Source organism: Schistocerca cancellata, chromosome 6 (genome assembly GCF_023864275.1).
Source record: "Schistocerca cancellata isolate TAMUIC-IGC-003103 chromosome 6, iqSchCanc2.1, whole genome shotgun sequence".
NCBI classification, from domain to species: Eukaryota; Metazoa; Arthropoda; class Insecta; order Orthoptera; family Acrididae; genus Schistocerca; species Schistocerca cancellata.
This window is the reverse complement of record NC_064631.1, coordinates 35,632,431-35,633,147: the sequence shown is the minus strand read 5'-3', so window position 1 is coordinate 35,633,147 and position 717 is coordinate 35,632,431.

Here is a 717-nt window from a genome sequence, read left to right as displayed (position 1 = left end):
ATAATATATATAGCAGTTCATAATATCCAGTATAACAAATTTCCAAACTCCGCCATGAACAGCACGTAGCGTTGCGCAGTTGGAGGTGAGCCGCTAGCAGTGGTGGATGTGGGGAGAGAGATGGCGGAGTTTTTGTAATTTGTCATGAACTGCTATATATATTATAACTATTAGGGTAAATACATTGTTTGTTCTCTATTAAAATCTTTCATTTGCTAACTATGCCTATCAGTAGTTAGTGCCTTCCGTAGTTTGAATCTTTTATTTAGCTGGCAGTAGTGGCGCTCGCTGTATTGCAGTAGTTCCAGTAACGAAGATTTTTGGTGAGGTAAGTGATTTGTGAAAGGTACAGGTTAATGTTAGTCAGGGCCATTCCTTTGTAGGGATTTCTGAAAGTCAGATTGCGTTGCGCTAAAATATATTGTGTGTCAGTTTAAGCACAGTCGTGTATAATTTGTTCTAAGGGGACGTTTCGAATAATCATGGTGTACGCGTACGTGGAGACGGTGTTAGTCCATCAATCGCCGACATAGTGTAACTGAAGCGGAATAAGGGGAGCCAGCCCGCATTCACCGAGGCAGACGGAAAATAGCCTTAAAAACCATCCGCAGGCTGGCTGGCACACCGCAACTCGGCACTAACCCGTCGGGCGGATTCGTGCCGGGGACCGGCTCGCCTTCCCGCTCGGGAAGCAGCGCGTTACACCACGCGGCTAGC